We start from the raw sequence: 19100 nt of genomic DNA, 5'->3' as shown, positions 1-19100 counted from the left end.
TTATAACAACCAACCTAACCAAAAAATTTATTTGTGTAGCTCATTAATTTCATAATAAATGTTTTAAATTGTTTTTTATTCATGTTTTAAATAAAAATAATTATTAAAAAATTAGAAAAAAATTCTATTAAAAATTACATACTTTAAATCGTTTTCGGTGATAATTAAAAATTTTATTTTCAATAAATAACTCATATTCGTTGTGGATTACTTAAGTTTATTTCGTATAGATTTGTTAACAACCAACCTAACCTTAAAAATTATTTGTGTAGTTTATTGACTTCATAACATATTTTTTCAATTGTTTTTAATAAAAATTAGAATTTTATAACGTGAGTTTTATAACAACCAACCTAACCTAAAAATTTATTTGTGTAGCTCATTAATTTCATAATAAATTTTTTAAATTGTTTTTTTTTATTCGTGTTTTAAATAAAAATAATTATTAAAAAATTAGAAAAAATTCTATTAAAAATTACATACTTTAAATCGTTTTCGCTGATAATTAAAAATTTTATTTTCAATAAATAACTCATATTCGTTGTGGATTACTTGAGTTTATTTCGTATAAATTTGTTAACAACCACCCTAATATAAAAATTATTTGTGTAGTTTATTGATTCCATAACGAATTTTTCAATCATTTTTAATAAAAATTATTCATTTTTTAAATAAAAAAACTATTTAAAATAAAACTATAAAAAATATGAAAAAAATTCTATTAAAAATTATTTACTTTGGAAAAAATTATTCATTTTAAAAGTTATCAAGCAAAAAATAAAATTACACATTTTTTTATCTAAAATTTGTTACAATAAATCTTTTTTGTTAATTAATTAAAATTTCATTCTCAATAAAAAAAACTCACATTCGTTGCGTATTATTTTACAGTTTTTTTTTTTTTTTTTTTTTTTTTTCAGAAAAATGCCACGTCTTCGAGGAAGAGCCAGAAATATTGGTCGACGTACTCCGAACGCGCAATTAGTCTATGATCGTCGAATAAATAGAACAGATGAAGAACACTCGGCGGATAATGCAAATCTGAGTGATCAAGTTGCATCTACACGTGCGAATGAAAATTCAGTACAACGCACTCGACGTCTTCGTGCTAATGCAGTAAGACAACGAGAGGCACGTCAACAAGCGACGGATGCACATAGAGAACGTAACCAACGCCGAATGCAAAATGTTCGAGCATTGACAAGAGCATCACTCAATCGCCTTGCGTTTGAATATGATCCTGAAATCAACTATTCGTCACATGCATTAATCTCGATTGGTAGTATGGACAAAAAGTGTCAACATTGGCATGCTTTCAAGTACAAAGGTGAATCAGCTGGTTTATGTTGCGCATCTGGAAAAATTTCACTGCCATCGCTAAATCCACCGCCGGAACCTTTAAAAAAACTTTTAGCTGGCACCACATCTCAATCGAAATTGTTTTTGCGAAAAATTCGTAAATTCAATTCATGCTTCCAAATGAAATCATTTGGAGCAACAAAAATTGTTCATAATGAAGATGGTCGTAATTTCGAATCTACATTCAAAATTCAAGGTCAAGTGTACCACAAAATTGGTTCATTGCTCCCAATGCCTGATGCCGATCCAAAATTTTTACAAATTTATTTTATGGGCAATGAGGAGCAACAATCACACACACGCTGCGCTTACAACTATATAGAGCAGATGGAGGAACGAGAAATTGTGGACATTTTGGAAACGTTTTTGCAAAACCATAACCAGTTGTTGCAATTGTTCAAGACTTTTTCTAGCAGACTGAAAAACGACAAATACGCCATTATTATTATAGCAGACAAAGTGCCCTACGGAGAGCACGCAGGCACATATAATGTTCCAACTATTAATGAAGTTGCAGTTGTTATGGCTGGTGACCCATGTGAACGTCGGGACATTTGCATTCAACGCAGAGATAATACGATGCAAATAATTCAAGACAATCATCGTTCTTACGATGCATTGCAGTATCCGTTGATATTTTGGGAAGGAGAAGATGGATACCATTTAAGTATTAAACAAAGGAATCCAACTACAGGTACAACTTATAGACTATCTTAATGATTTTTTTTTTTTTCAAATAATTTCTGTATCTCTCATATATATATTTATTTGCAGGTTAAGAACTGGTCAAGAAAGTTAGTGCTATGAACTTCTACGCATATCGATTGATGATTCGTGCTAATGAAGACAATACCATTCTCCGATGCAGACAGCTATTTCATCAGTATATTGTCGATATGTACGTAAAAATCGAAAGTGAGAGATTACGATATATAAAATTTAATCAAACAAAACTTCGTGCTGAGGAGTACATTCATTTGCGTGACGCCGTTATTGGTAACGTAGATGCATCTAATGACATCAACAACATCGGTAGCGCATATATTCTCCCATCATACATTGGTAGTCCACGTCATATGCAAGAGTATATTTAAGACGCCATGACTTACGTACGTGCATATGGCCAACCAGATCTTTTTATCACATTTACGTGTAATCCAAACTGGGATGAAATTCAAAGTTTGTTGTTGCCAGGTCAAACATCGATGCATCGCCATGATATCACTGCACGTGTTTTTAAACAAAAATTAAAATCTTTGATGAATTTGATTACACATCACTCGGTATTTGGTGAAACACGTTGTTGGCTTTACTCTGTTGAATGGCAAAAACGAGGTTTACCTCATGCGCATATTTTGATTTGGTTGGTGGATAAAGTACGCCCAGAAGAAATCGACAAAATTATTTCAGCCGAAATTCCAGATCCGAATGTTGATCAAGAATTGTTTGACATTGTAACTACTAATATGATCCATGGTCCATGTGGTACTCTAAACATGATGTCACCATGTATGGACAATGGAAAATGTACGAAACGTTTTCCAAAACCATGCCAATCTGATACTATCACCAATATTGACGGTTATCCATCTTACCGGCGTAGAGACGTAGACAATGGCGGTCAATCATATGAACTGCGTCTGTCAAACGATGTAAGAGTAGATATTGATAATCGCTGGGTAGTTCCATATTCACCATTGCTGTGCAAAACCTATAAAGCGCACATAAACGTTGAACTATGCAGTTCAGTGAAATCTATAAAATACATTTGTAAGTATGTTCACAAGGGCAGTGATAAAGCTGTATTCGCTGTTCAAAATGTAAATGACAATGAGGAAATTACACGTTATCAAATGGGTCGATACATAAGCAGTAACGAAGCTATTTGGCGCATTTTTACGTTTCCTATACATGAAAGGGATCCTGCTGTTATACATTTGGCTGTGCATCTTGAAAACGGACAGCGTGTTTACTTTACAGAACAGACTGCACTACAACAAGCTTTAACGGCTCCAAAAACAACTCTTACTGAATTTTTCAACCTTTGTTGCCGACAAGATGTTGTTGGTCAATTCGCAAGGACATTAATGTATACTGATGTTCCTAAATTTTTTACGTGGAATAAACAATCAAAAAATTGGGAACCACGGAAACGAGGCATTCCAGTCCCAGGATTCACCGACATATTTATGACAAATACTTTAGGTCGAATATATACAGTTCATCCTAAGCAACACGAATGTTTTTTTTTTTTGCGTTTGTTATTGGTTAACGTTCCTGGACCAACATCTTTCCGATATTTGAGAAAAGTCAATGGTACTTTATACGACACTTTCGTTGATGCGTGTCGTGAGTTACATTTATTGGAGGATGATAACCATTGGGATCTCACACTTGCAGAGATGCAGCACTGAGCTCATCTCCACAACAAATTCGTCAATTATTTTTAATAATATTGACAATGTGTTTTCCGTCTGAAGCATCTGCTTTGTGGGACAAATATAAAGACTCAATGAATGAGGATATTTTACATCGGATTAGAAGTACTAATCAAAATCAAAATATCGAATTCTCCGCAGAAATATATAATGAGTCATTAATAATTATTGAGCATATTTGTATTCTTATTTCGAATATGCCGCTCATCCATTTCGGCATGCCAGCGCCGAACCGCCCAGCAGTAGATACCATCAACAGCGATGTTCAACGGGAACACCACTTCGATAGAACTTCTTTGGCTACTTTTGTTGCCAATAATGAACAATTGCTCACTGCTGAGCAACGAAATGTATATGATCAAATTAATGTATTAATTGCAGCGCAACAAGGTGGATTCTTTTTTTTGGATGCACCAGGTGGTACTGGTAAAACATTCCTCATTTCATTGATACTTGCGTGCATCCGATCACAAAATAATATTGCACTGGCTATTGCTTCATCAGAAATCGCAGCAACGTTACTTGATGGTGGACGGACGGCGCATTCAGCGCTTAAATTACCTTTGAATGTTCACACAAATCCCGAAGCAATTTGTAACATAAAGAAGCATTCAGGCATGGCTCAAGTTTTGAGAAAATGCAAAATTATTATCTGGGATGAATGTACCATGGCCCACAAGCATTCGCTTGAAGCTCTCGACAGGTCCCTGAAAGATATCAAGGATAATACTAGGCTTTTCGGTGGTGCTCTATTGTTGCTGTCTGGTGATTTCAGACAAACATTACCAGTCATTCCACGCGCGACATATGCAGACGAAATAAACGCATGTTTAAAAGAATCTTATCTATGGCGAAGTGTCAGCAAATTATGGCTTACTATTAATATGCGCGTTCAACTTCAAAATGATCCATTAGCGTCAAGATTCTCTGAACAATTGTTGGATATTGGCAATGGTAAAATTGAATTGTATGAAGATACACAATATATTCGACTTCCAGAGAATTTTTGCAACATGGTGGCTACCAAAGATGAGTTAATAAACAGTATCTTTCCAGATTTGAGAAATAATTGTACTAATCATGGATGGCTACGAGAGCGAGCAATTTTTGCTGCGAAAAATTTAGATGTTGATGCCATCAATTTCAAAATACAGCAATTACTGCCTGGTAATGAAACTACATTTAAATCGATCGACACTGTTGTTGATCCTGATGAAGTTGTTAACTATCCTGTAGAATTTTTAATTTCATTAGATTTACCTGGAATGCCACCACATAATTTGCGACTGAAGGTTGGTTCACCTATTATTTTGCTTCGAAATTTGAATGCTCCGAAATTATGTAATGGGACGCGATTAGTTATAAAAAAAATAATGGGCAACATTCTTGAAGCTACTATTTTTAGTGGAAAATTTCAAGGTGAGGTTGTACTTTTACCACGGATCCCAATGATTCCTTCAGATTCGCTTATACCATTCAAACGTTTACAATTTCCGATCCACTTGGCATATGCTATGACTATAAATAAGTTACAAGGCTAAACCATGACAATTTGTGGCTTAGATTTAGAAAATCCGTGTTTTTCTCACGGTCAATTATATGTTGCGTGTTCCAGAGTTGGAAAACCATCGAATTTGTTTGTTTATACACCTCAAGGATTAACTAAAAATATTGTACATCCAATAGCATTAAGATAAATTAAGTTTTTGTAAATTAATAAATAAATGTTATAAAATAGTTTCATTATAAGATTGCTTACCTTTACTTAAAACAAGTTAAAGTTTGTATTTACGATGCTGTTATTGCCACACTCCACGGATAATATCCAAACCTGTGATCAGTCATTTCATTCACTTAAAATTTTCGGTGACGCCTAGAAATATCCGTGTCAATAATCATAGACAGTGGCTGCTATTATCCAGTCTACAAATTTCATCCATGGAGTGTGGTAATAGATGCATCTTTTTAGTTAACAAAGCTTCTACATTTCACTTCACTCATACAGTATATGCATACTTACACACACAGTATATACTCACATGCTACCGATCGGTCGAATTTGTATAAGTGTACATGTAATGAAGTTAGATATTAAAATAACTCTTGAATAATAATTTTTATCAAAACAGTCCAGATTGTTACAGCTTATTGAAGAATGTTTGAAATTTTCGAATTAACGACGTGTGTACAGGACAACGTCTGTCGGGTCTGCTAGTATATATATAAAATTCTGTCTTGTACTAGAATTCTCTCTTGGCTCATCAATGAGAAATTCACTAGCTAGCAGAATCAGTTTTTGTAATTTTGTAATATTTAATTTTAAATTTTTTAAATTTTTTATTTTATGTTATCAAAGAAAATGTGTGGCGGTTTTCTCCGTGCGCTCCCGATTATTCTTGTCAATATTATGATGGTTTTCTCCGTGTGCTCCCGATAATTCTTGTCAATATTATGATGGGATTCTCCGTGTGCTCCTGATTCTTTCTCGTCAATATTTTTATTTTTTTTTTTTTATTTTCGTGTGCTCCTGATTATTCTTGTCAATATTTAAATGTTATTGTTTTTTTCGTGTGCTCCTGATTATTTTTTTCAATATTTTGATGGTATTTTCCGTGTGCTTGCGATCATTCCTGTGGTTTTTTCAAGTGCTTGCGTCATGAGAAGAATGATTGATCTAAAAACCCACTACGCAAAATGTTAAGCTGTAATCGATGTAGCAGGTTGTTAACACGAATTGACAGCTTAAAAAAAGACATGGTAGAACATGTAAAGCCAAGCCTACTTACGGCACAGAGGACATCGATGGATCCACTAGACTAAAGAAGAGTGATCTGCATTACGACAATAATTTTCCTTGTCCTGAGCGTGATGGTATTAGCTCACCCGATCGTGACGAAGAACATAAATTGAAGGATGATGATGGCTTCGGGAAGACTGAAACTAATGGAAGTATCAACACCGTGAAAAGTGAGAATACATTCAAGCCTATATATATTCAGTAGATCCTCCATACTTTTTACAAATGATGGACTCCTAAAAAGGAAGCATGAAGACGATGAAGACACTTCGACATCAACGATATCGAGTTCTTACGGAAATCTGGGTGAATACGATGCCTTCTACGGTGATTGCTATAGTGACTCTGAAACTGGCGACGTGATCGAAGACTGTACTGAAGCATCTAAAGCAGGCAAGATCGAAGACTGTGATGGTGTACTGAGACCGAAACGATGGAATCGACGTGTTATAATAAATAAATCTGATCAAGCTTGTGATGATAGCTGGCTCGATTATGAAAGTTACCCTGAGGTTGGTGTTAAAAAAACGGAAGACACCAGAGATTATAATATTTATTATAAACGTGCAAGGAAGGTGGTGGTAGAAGAGATTGGTTACACATCATGGAAAGATCCAAACATATTGGTTGACCGGCTAAGAATGTTGGTGGCATCTGTTCGTAGAGGAAACTACTCGCATATCAAGGAAGTATCGTCCATACTTAAAAAACTGCGAAAAGCTGGCTACATACAATAATCATTTGTTTAACTGTCATGTGTGTACTATTGAAAAATAAATGAATTATTTATATTTAAAAAAAGTTGGTTTTATTTCTTGTATTCTGATTTAAAACTAAGCCTGTGTTTCCGCTACTGTATATGTGATCATTCCATTTCCTGTGTGTTCGTTCTGTTTCCTGTGTGTACTGTGTGTACGTTCCGTTTCCTGTGTTTACGTTCAGTTTCCTGTGTGTACGTTCCGTTTCCTGTGTGTACGTTCGTTTCCTGTGTGTACTGTGTGTACGTTCAGTTTCCTGTGTGTACTGTATGTACGTTCCATTTCCTGTGTGTACTTTGTGTACGTTCAGTTTCCTGTGTGTACTGTGTGCGTACATTCCGTTTTTTTCCTGTGTGTACTATTACTTCATTTCGTTTCCTGTGTGTACTGTGTGATCATTTCATTTATTGTATGTTAATAGCATGTATTGCGCGTACATTGCGTACATTGCGTGTTGGAGCTCATGGAGCTTTTGGAGCCGAATAGACTTGTATTCTTGTAGCTTCATAGACATATAGTTTCGTAGCCACGCGGTCTTTTAGCAATGCAGTCTCGCAACCATGTATAACTCGTTACAAGCTAGATCCTTTTATACTCGTAGCCTTGTAGCCTCATAGTCTCTTAGACTCGTAGCATTCTAGCCAAATATCACTGGTTCTGTTGAAACATACGGCAGTTGGAGCCAGTGACTGTAGGAGCCAATGACTTTTGGAGCCAAAAGACAGATGGAGTAAATGACTGATGGAGTCAATGAATATTGGAGCCTTTGCAAATTGGAGTCAATGACTTATGAAACTACAAACTGATAGACTCATAGACTGATGGAGACATTATATCTTAACTTAACATTGATGATCGCATTTTACCGAGTTGAATGTATGCGAAAACGTACCTGCTTTTCGTTAAATGAGCTTTCGTTTTGTAGAATACGCTTTCTTTTTATTGAAGGTGCTTCCAACATGAGCTGCCTTTTTTGTTTATGGTGCTTCCAAATGTGCTGCCTTTTGGTTGATGGTGCTTCTATTTTAATGTTGTTTTGACTCTGGTATTATAGTAAATTGTTCTTGATTTGACTAGCGTCATATTCCATCCGGTCCATGTATATAAGCGAGTCCTAGACAGCAGGTCGCTCAGTTTTTTTACTGACGTCGATGGTGTACGGATCACCTAGTTTGTTTCTTCTGTTGCATAAGTCGCGTAATTACCTGTTCTTGTGAACTCAATGGCATCTTTACCGACTTTAACGTCGAACTCGATGGAGGTTGTACCATCGACTACGGTAACCTTGACGACAGCTACGACGGGGAAGGTGCAGATCTTGTTGTCAACGACGACGTCAACATTGGAGGAGATTTCAACAGACGTAATACCACCAGCAGAACAGACTTTAATGCCGGTAGTGCTGGCTGTACATGAAACCTCGACGAACACGGTTTCTCCCTCGATGGTGACATCAATGGATGGTGAATCGTCAACAACTAACGAACATCGATGTCGTTACTGTGACAACATTTTCTCAAACATCAGCAATGCTCGTCGACACGAGAAGAGAGAATGTACTAAGAACCTTTATCGTCAAATGTTTGGTTGTATTAAGTGTCGCAAGCAATTTACAAGAAATACTAATTTGAAGCATCACTTGGAGACATGCAAAGGCCCTGCAGTGCGGCAGAAAGTAAAGGTTTCTATACAACAACGATGCATTGATGAGTATAAGAATATGCCTGGAAATGGTACACCTACAGTTACATCGACATCTGGTTCGGGTTTGTCTTCAACTAGGCATCCTTGCAGCTACTGCGATATGACCTTTGCATTTGCAAATGATGTACGGAGACATGAGAGGCGTAGATGTACGAAGAATCCTTTTCGCATGAAGTTTCGCTGTGATGAGTGTCATAAATGTTTTACTTGAATTTGTTGAACTACCTGTAGAAAGTTCGACTCCTCGGTTTAGATTGGTGACTCGTAAGCGTACAAGCAAAAAAAAAAACAGATGTTCAGCAACCGATTTCTATGACGTCTGAACATGAAAATAAACCTATAACTGTGTTTGGTGTATTACAAGTAAGCGATAATGGCTTCTACTTGGCGCAGTCTGCATTTCGTGGAACGTTGAAGGACTACTATTTTCTAAATACGTTTAGTGAGTCGAAGGACAGTAGTATATGAATGTTCCTCCGGAAACAGGCGCTGGCGCGTGGAGCCGGAGCCGGTGTCCGCCATCTTGGATTGTGACGTCACGGCGGCCATCTTTTACTCAAAATTCCTCAAAATTCCTCAAAATTCCTCAAAATTGACTAAAAATGACTCAAAATTTCCCGTTTTCGAGGGAAAAATTCCCGTTTCGAGGAAAAATTAGGATTTCGAAAAACCACAAATGTCTTTTGCCTTAGAAAGAACACAAATTCCTGATATAGGCTTAAGCATCCTTAACAACAGCCTTCGATAAGCCTCTTTTAGGATTATGACGTCACCGTTGCAATTTTCGTTACGCCCGCCATCTTGAAAATCCGCAATTTTTATGTTAGAAAATCGGAAAAAACTTTAAAAATCATCAAAAAAATTATTTAATCGAATTAAATAAAAATCTTAAAAACCACTGTTGCAGTTATCGTTACGGTCGCCATCTTGGATTATATAAATTTTACATATTTCATTACACCTGCCATCTTGGTTGAGTACCATGTCATTCTTACACTTTATGTTACGACCACCATATTGGATCCTATTAATGTTGCAATTATCGTTATAGTCGCCATCTTAAAATTTAGATGCCATCTTGAAAATCCGTAATTTTAATGCTAGAGATTCGGGAAAAAATTTAAAAATCATTAAAAAAATTAACTAATCGAATTAAATAATAAAAAATCCTTAAAACCACCGTTGCACTTTTTCGTGACGGCCGCCATCTTGAAATCACCCGCTGGAGGTCACCATCTTGTTTTCGTCCGCTAGTGTGTGCTGATACCATGTTGGTATAATTATCTGGTCACCATACCTTTGTCCTCAACTGTTGACATTGAACTTTGTCCTTGACCTTGAACTTTGACCTTGACCTTGAAATTTGATATTGACCTTGAACTTTGGCCTTGACCTTGAACTTGAACTTTGACCTTGACCTTGAAATTTGACCTTGATCTTGAAATTTGACCTTGACCTTGAAATTTGTCCTTGACCATTAAATTTGACCTTGACCTTAAAATTTGACTTTGTCCTTGAAATTTGACTTTGTCCTTGTCGTCCATCATGGATCCGTCATTTTATGTTTAGTACATGCTACCAGGAGCTACCTCCTGCTAGTGGTCATTGCCACCATCTTGTTTTCGTCTGATGGAGGACATCATCTTGTGTGTACTCATCTTACCATCATGCTAGTTTTATTCTAACCCGATACAGTGCAGTAATCATTTATTACTGAGGTGCCCACCATCTTGGAAATTCGTAATAACTAACACATAAATTCGGAAAAAATTCCAAAAGTCTCCTAAAAAATCAATTATTAATTTACAAATTGAATCGATGGATTCGTGTCCTCGGTTCGATTGTTGACCAGTGACAGTTGTAACTAATTATTAAATAAATTGTAGTTTCTGTTTTCCATTACCTTTCGCGGAGTTTATTGTCCATTCACTCCTAAATTTACCTAAGAAATCACCCATTCAAGTAATGATTGATTCGATACTTGGTTCGATCTATGGTCGAAGCTAAAAATAAATTTAATTTAAATACCAGATAAGTGTAAGGTTCGAGAAATAAAACACCGCAAGTTCTTTTACAAACATAATATTTATTACATCATTTCAATTCTACTACAGCATCACTTGCGAAAGCCAGCAATCTTATAAACATTTAACCCTGCATAGGCGTGAAATGACTAATTCATAGCTCCAATCGGTTTATACTAGACAGAGACCAACCAGAACGTTTACTATCATAGTTCTTCTCTTCTTGACAGAGTTTCTGGATACCGTTTTTAACAGTTTGCTTCACATCGTCAGAACTGTAAATTACTGCAGCCGATGTCTTGAATGCACATTTCTTCAATTTGTCATCTAACGGATATGGCTTTCCATATATACAGTCCAGCCACAAGTTATATTTTAATGTTCCGTTTGTTGCTACATCATCAGTAAGCTGATTGATTATGTCCTGTCTGATATCACCGAGAAAAGTACAAATGTCGTTCGACTCACCGAACGTATTTAAATAATAGTAGTCTTTCAACGTTCCACGAAATGCAGACTGCGCCAAGTAGAAGCCATTATCATTCACCTGTAGAGCACCGACCACAGTCTTAGGTTAAGTTCCATGTCCAGATACCATAGCAATCGGTTGCTGCGCATCTGTTTTTTGCCTGTACGCTCACGAGCCTTCAACCTAAACTGAGGAGTTGAAATTTCTGCAGGTAGTTCTGCAGTAGGCGCACGGACTTCACCTTTACATTTTTTCGCATGTCGTCGCAAATTATCAATTCGAGTAAACGATTCATGACAATCATCACAGCTAAACTTCATGCGAAAAGGATTCTTCATGCATTTGCTCCGCTCATGTCTTCGTGCATCATGGGAAAATGCGAACGACGTATCACAGTAGCTGCAAGGATACCGTGGTGATGAAGACGAACCTTTCAGACCTGATACAGATGTCGATGTAACTACGATTTTACCATCTCCAGTCATACTCTTATGAACATCAATGCATCGTTGTTGCACCGAAACCTTTACTTTCTGCCGCACAGCAGGACATTTGCATGCCTTCATGTGCGTTTTCATATTATCTTTTCTAGCAAACTGCTTATGAAATTTCTCACAACCAATCATTTTACGATAAAGTTTCTTAGTACATTCGCTCTTCTCGTGTCGTCGAGCATTGTTGTTGTTTGAAAAAATCTTGTCGCAGTAACAGCACCGATGTTCGTTAGTTGTCAAATCAGCATCCATTAAAGTCTCCATCGAGGTCGAATCGTCGTTCGTCGTGGTTTACTGCACAGACAGCTCTGTAGTCATTAAGCTCTCTTCTGCTGGTGGTACCACGACTGATGAAGTCTCCTCCAATGTTGTCGTTCTCGTTGCCAACGAGATCTGCACCTTCTTCGTCGTCGCTGACGTCAAGGTTCCCGTAGACGATGGTACAATGTCCATCATGTTCATCGTTAAAGTCGGTAAAGATGCCATCAAGTTCGCAAGATCAAGTAATTACGCGACTTATGCACCAGATGAATCAAATTAGGTGATCCTTGCAACATCGTCGTCAGTAACAAACTGAGCGACCAGATGTCTAGGACTCGCTTATGTACATGCACCGGATGGAATAATACGCTAGTCAAATCAAGATCAATTTACTATGATACTAGAGTCAAATCATCATTAAAAATAGAAGGACCAACTACGAAAAGGCAGCACCGTTAACGAAAAAGCAGCGCATTTGGAAGCACAGTCAACGAAAGTGAAGCACATTTGGAAGCACCGTCAACGAAAAGGCAGCACCGTCAACGAAAAGGCAGCACATTTTGGAAGCACCGTCAACGAAAATGCAGCACCGTCAACGAAAAGGCAGCACATTTTGGAAGCACCGTCATCAAAGGCAGCACCGTCAACGAAAAGGCAGCACATTTGGGAGCACCGCCATCGAAAGGACGACACATTTGGAAGCACTGACAACGAAAAGGCAGCACCATCAACGAAAAGGCAGCACATTTGTCATTGACTTCAATATTCTTGGGATACAATATCAATTGGCTCCAATTGCTCCAAATGCTCCAACAGGCTCCAAAAGACTCCAACAGTCTTTTGGCTCCAACAGTCTTTTGGCTCCAATATTCGTTGGCACCAATATTCATTGGCTCCATTATTCATTGGCTCCAATAGTCATTGGCTCCAATAGACATTTGCTACAATAGACATTGACTCCAATAGTCATTGGCTTCAATATTCATTGGCTCCAACAGTATTTTGGCTCCAAAAGTCATTGGCTTCTAAAGTCATAGGCTCCAACTGCTTTTTTGTCTCATCAGCGCCAAATATATTTGGCTAGAACGCTACGAGTCTGAGAGACTATGAACCGCAAGACTACAAGTCTAAAAGGATCTAGATGGTAACGAGTTATACATGGCTGCGAGACTGCATTGCTAAAAGACCGCGTGGCTACGAAACTATATGTCTATGAAGCTACAAGAATACAAGTCTATTCGGCTCCAAAAGCTCCATGAGCTCCAACACGCAATGAACGCAATGTACGCGCAATACATGCTATTAACATACAATAAATGAAATGATCACACAGTACACACAGGAAACGAAATAAAGTAATAGTACACACAGGAAAAAAACGGAATGTACGCACACAGTACACACAGGAAACTGAACGTACACAAAGTACACACAGGAAATGGAACGTACATACAGTACACACAGGAAACTGAACGTACACACAGTACACACAGGAAACGAACGTACACACAGGAAACGGAACGTACACACAGGAAACTGAACGTAAACACAGGAAACGGAACGTACACGGCGGACATCTTGGATGGGTGTGTCACACCCATCCAAGATGTCCGCCGTGACGTGGCATTCCAATATGGCGGATCGTGAGAAATCTGAGAAGCACTAGCAGGAAGGATGAACTTCCTTCTCCTTGGAGACTATCGAAGCCATCCTTCTTATGTGATCGATAGTGAGCATCCCGCATCCCGCATAAAGGAAATAAATATTATTTACCTGCAAGCAACACGTGACGTCATCTGATGATGAAAAGCGGAACTACTTGCACCAAGTACCTTTGCATGAGATAAATTAACTATCACCACTGAATATTGCTATTGTAGTCAGTTAGAGACATGACGTTTCGTAGCCACGCGGCCAATTAGTCATGCAGTCTCGTGACCATGCGTTCTGGAAGCTTCGTAGTCCTATAGCCTCGCGATCACGTAACCTGTAAGACTTGCAATCACATAGTCTCGTAACCTCATGGCTCGTAGTCTCGTAGTAATGATGCAATGGAGCCTTGTAGACTTGATGCTACGTAATCAAGTAGCCTTGTAATTCTTATAACATAATGCTGTTGGAGCAGATGGATCAAAAGAGAAAATTCCGACGAAGACAGATGCGGCAATTGGAGCCTTGTAGATCAGTAGCTTCGTAGTCAAGTACTCATGCAGACTTGAAGTCCTGTATCCTCGCAGTCACTTAAACTTGAGTTCTAGTAGCTTCGTAGCTCTGTAGCCTCGCAGGCATGTATAACTCGTAACCAGCTAGATCCTTTAGACATGTAGTCTTGCGGTTCATAGTCTCTTAGACTCGTAGCGTTCTAGCCAAATATATTTGGCGCTGATGAGACAAAAAGCAGTTTGAGGCTATTGCTTTAGAAGCCAATGACTTTTGGAGCCAAAATACTGTTGGAGCCAATGAATATTGAAGCCAATGACTTTTGGAGTCAATGTCTATTGTAGCCAATGTCTATTGTAGCCAATGTCTATTGTAGCCAATGTCTATTGGAGCCAATGACTATTGGAGCCAATGAATAATGGAGCCAAAAGACTGTTGGAGCCAAAAGACTGATGGAGCCTTTTGGAGCCTGTTGGAGCATTTGGAGCAATTGGAGCCAATTGATATTGTAGCCCAAGAATATTGAAGTCAATGACAAATGTGCTGCCTTTTCGTTGATGGTGCTGCCTTTTAGTTGTCAGTGCTTCCAAATGTGTCGTCTTTTCTATGGCGGTGCTCCCAAATGTGCTGCCTTTTCGTTGACGGTGCTTCCAAATGTGCTTCCTTTTCGTTGACTGTGCTTCCAAATGCGCTGCTTTTTCGTTAACGGTGCTGCCTTTTCGTAGTTGGTCCTTCTATTTTTAATGATGATTTGACTCTAGTATTATAGTAAATTGATCTTGATTTGACTAGCGTATTATTCCATCCGGTGCATGTATATAAGCGAGCCTAGACATCTGGTCGCTCAGTTTTTTACTGACGACGATGTTGCAAGGATCACCTAATTTGATTCATCTGGTGCATAAGTCGCGTAATTACTTGATCATGCGAACTTGATGGCATCTTTACCGACTTTAACGATGAACATGATGGACATTGTACCATCGTCTACGGGAACCTTGACGTCAGCGACGACGAAGAAGGTGCAGATCCCGTTGGCAACGAGAACGACAACATTTGAGGAGACTTCATCAGTCGTGGTACCACCAGCAGAAGAGAGCTTAATGACTACAGAGCTGGCTGTGCAGGAAACCACGACGAACGACGATTCGACCTCGATGGAGACTTTAATGGATGCTGATTTGACAACTAACGAACATCGGTGCTGTTACTGAGACAAGATTTTCTCAAACAACAACAATGCTCGACGACATGAGAAGAGCGAATGTGCTAAGAACCTTTATCGTAAAATGATTGGTTGTGAGAAATTTCATAAGCAGTTTGCTAGAAAAGATAATATGAAAACGCACATGAAGGCATGCAAAGGTCCTGCTGTGCGGCAGAAAGTAAAGGTTTCGGTGCAACAACGATGCATTGATGTTCATAAGAGTATGCCTGGAGATGGTAAAATCGTAGTAACATCGACATCTGGATCAGGTCTGAAAGGTTCGTCTTCATCACCACGGTATCCTTGCAGCTACTGTGATACGTCGTTCGCATTTTCCCATGATGCACGAAGACATGAGCGGAGCAAATGCATGAAGAATCCTTTTCGCATGAAGTTTCGCTGTGATGATTGTCATGAATGGTTTACTCGAATTGATAATTTGCGACGACATGCGAAAAAATGTAAAGGTGAAGTCCGTGCGCCTACTGCAGAACTACCTGCAGAAATTTCAACTCCTCGGTTTATGTTGAAGGCTCGTGAGCGTACAGGCAAAAAACAGATGCGCAGCAACCGATTGTTATGTTATCTGGACATGGAACTAAACCTAAGACTGTGGTCGGTGCTCTACAGGTGAATGATAATGGCTTCTACTTGGCGCAGTCTGCATTTCGTGGAACGTTGAAAGACTACTATTATTTAAATACGTTCGGTGAGTCGAACGACATTTGTACTTTTCTCGGTGATATCAGACAGGACATAATCAATCAGCTTACTGATGATGTAGCAACAAACGGAACATTAAAATATAACTTGTGGCTGGACTGTATATATGGAAAGCCATATCCGTTTGATGACAAATTGTAGAAATGTGCATTCAAGACATCGGCTGCAGTAATTTACAGTTCTGACGATGTGAAGCAAACTGTTAAAAACGGTATCAAGAAACTCTGTCAAGAAGAGGAGAACTATGTTAGTAAAGGTTCTGGTTGGTCTCTGTCTAGTATAAACCGATTGGAGCTAAGAATTAGTCATTTCACGCCTATGCAGGATTAAATGTTTATAAGATTGCTGGCTTTCGCAAGTGATCCTGTAGTAGAATAGAAATGATGTAATAAATATTATGTTTGTAAAAGAACTTGCGGTGTTTTATTTCTCGAACCTTACACTTATCTGGTATTTAAATTAAATTTATTTTTAGCTTCGACCATAGATCGAACCAAGTATCGAATCAATCATTACTTGAATGGGTGATTTTTTAGGTGAATTTAGGAGTGAATGGACAATAAACTCCGCGAAAGGTAATGGAAAACAGAATCTACAATTTATTTAATAATTAGTTACAACTGTCACTGGTCAACAATCGAACCGAGGACACGAATCCATCGATTCAATTTGTAAATTAAATTGATTTTTTCGGAGAGTTTTGGAATTTTTTCCGAATTTATGTGTTAGTTATTACGAATTTCCAAGATGGTGGGCACCTCAGTAATAAATGATTACTGCACTGTATCGGGTTAGAATAAAACTAGCATGATGGTAAGATGAGTACACACAAGATGATGTCCTCCATCAGACGAAAACAAGATGGTGGCAATGACCACTAGCAGGGGGTAGCTCCTGGTAGCATGTACTAAACATAAAATGACGGATCCATGATGGACGACAAGGACAAAGTCAAATTTCAAGGTCAAGGTTAAATTTAATGGTCAAGGTCAAATTTCAAGGTCAAGGTCAAAGTTTAAGTTCAAGGTCAAGGTCAAATTTCAAGGTCAAGGTCAAAGTTCAAGGTCAAGGTCAAGGTCAAAGTTCAATGTCAACAGTTGAGGACAAAGATATGGTGACCAGATAATTATACCAACATGGTATCAGCACACGTTACGGACGAAAACAAGATGGTGACCTCCAGCGGGTGATTTCAAGATGGCGGCCGTCACGAAAAAGTGCAACGGTGGTTTTAAGGATTTTTTATTATTTAGTTCGATTAGTTAATTTTTTTATTGATTTTTAAATTTTGTCCCGAATCTCTAGCATTAAAATTACGGATTTTCAAGATGGCGTCTAAATTTTAAGATGGCGACCATAACGATAATTGCAACATTAATAGGATCCAATATGGTGGTCGTAACATAAAGTGTAAGAATGACATGGTATCAACCAAGATGGCGGGTGTAACGAAATATGTAAAATTTATATAATCCAAGATGGCGACCGTAACGATAACTGCAACAGTGGTTTTTAAGATTTTTATTTAATTCGATCAAATAATTTTTTTTTAATGATTTTTAAAATTTTTTCCGATTTTCTAACTTAAAAATTGCGGATTTTCAAGATGGCGGGCGTAACGAAAATTGCAACGGTGACGTCATAATCCTAAAAGAGGCTTATCGGAGGCTGTTGTTAAGGATGCTTAAGCCTATATCAGGAATTTGTGTTCTTTCTAAGGCAAAAGACATTTGTGGTTTTTCGAAATCCTAATTTTTCCTCGAAACGGGAATTTTTCCCTCGAAAACGGGAATTTTTCCCTCGAAAACGGGAAATTTTCCCTCGAAAACGGGAAATTTTGAGTCATTTTGAGTCAATTTTGAAGAATTTTGAGGTATTTTGAGGAATTTTGAGTCAAAGATGGCCGCCGTGACGTCACAATCCAAGATGGCGGACACTGGCTCCGGCTCCACGCGCCAGCGCCTGTTTCCGGAGGAAAATTCATATACTACTAAGGACATTTGTAATTTTCTTAACGATATCAGACAGTATATAATCGATCAGCTTACTGATGATGAAGCAACAAACGGACATTTTAAGTATAACTTGTGGTTGGACAGTATGTATGGAAAGCCATATCCATTTGATGACAAAGTGAAGAAATGTGCATTTAAGACAACGGCTTCAGTAATTTACAGTTCTGACGATGTGAAGCAAACTGTTAAACATGGTATCCAGAAACTCTGTCAAGAAGAGGAGGACTATGTCAGTAAAGGATCTGGTTGGTCTCTGTCTAGTATAAACCGATTGGAGCTTAAAATTAGCCATTTCACGCCTATGCGGACCTAAATGTTTATAAGATTGCTGGCTTTCGCAAGTGTTCGTGTAGTAAAATATATATTATGTAATAAATATTACGTTTGTGAAATAACTTGTGATGTTTTATTTTTGGACCTGTCTTTTTTGAGGTATATTTACATAATTTTATTATTTTGTATCGCCCAGGGATCGAACCATGTTTTGAATCAATCATTTCCTTAATGAGTGAATTTTTTAATGAATTTTGGGATTTTTACCGAATTTCTAGCATTGAAATTACGGATTTTCCAGATGGCTGTCTTTACGAAAAGTGCAACTGTGTTTTTAAAGATTTTTTTTATTTAATTTGATTGATTAATTTTTTTTATGATTTTTAAAAAAAAAATTCCCGATTTTCTAAAATAATAA

Source organism: Bacillus rossius, chromosome 5 (genome assembly GCF_032445375.1).
Source record: "Bacillus rossius redtenbacheri isolate Brsri chromosome 5, Brsri_v3, whole genome shotgun sequence".
NCBI classification, from domain to species: Eukaryota; Metazoa; Arthropoda; class Insecta; order Phasmatodea; family Bacillidae; genus Bacillus; species Bacillus rossius.
The sequence above is the reverse complement of the archived record's forward strand: the minus strand, read 5'-3'. Positions refer to the sequence as shown.